Source organism: Camelus dromedarius, chromosome 27 (assembly GCF_036321535.1).
Source record: "Camelus dromedarius isolate mCamDro1 chromosome 27, mCamDro1.pat, whole genome shotgun sequence".
Classification (NCBI taxonomy): Eukaryota; Metazoa; Chordata; class Mammalia; order Artiodactyla; family Camelidae; genus Camelus; species Camelus dromedarius.
Genome location: NC_087462.1, coordinates 10641251 through 10641999, shown reverse-complemented (window position 1 = coordinate 10641999; position 749 = coordinate 10641251).

Sequence of the window (749 nt, the reverse complement as noted above, 5' to 3'; positions counted from 1 at the left end):
TGGGGGGATGAGAAGGGGCTGGAATTTTCTGGTAAGTCCCCAGTGGCTGCTGCTCTCCTTTCTATGCCCCTGACAGCGTGGGCTCCTTACTGGTTCCCAACCAAGTTCCTACTTCAACACTGCCCCCCCACACACACACACATCCAGCCTCACCCCGAGCCCTGATGGCTGTGAATGGAACACCAGGCCTGCGGGTATGTTTTGAGGGTGATCCCAGAAGCTTGCCCTTTCAGAAGGCTGTCTGAAAACTACATTCTCCACCACCTATTTGCACCCCGGGTCGCAGCGAGGCCTGCCACAGGAGCAGGGGCTGGGGGCAATTCGAGATGCTCTTGGGCCCATATGGAAGCCCAGTGACTTCATGCTTCCTTCAGGACCTGCCCTGCATCTCCCCTATTAAAGCCTCTGGGAAAGGGGGCTCCCCGGCTGCCCAACATCACACAAACGGAGACAAAATCTGCTGGGGACTGGCTGGTGGCAGGGGGCCGGGTCCCCAGTCTCAAGGAGGGAGTCTCTTAAAGGCTGCCTTGCCCAGGCTGGGTTTGCCCTTTGTCTTCCAGGCACCTGGTGGAAGTCCTAGCTGCACTTCCTGCTGTGCCCCACCCTATGCCCCAGAGCCAAAGGCCAGTCCCCTTTCCGGCTCCTCTGCAACTCAAGGTGGGAGATGAGCCCCCAAACGCACAAGGACATGAGGAATCTGCAACCCATCAAGCACCACGAGCTCAGCACTAGGCCCACTCCATCTTTTA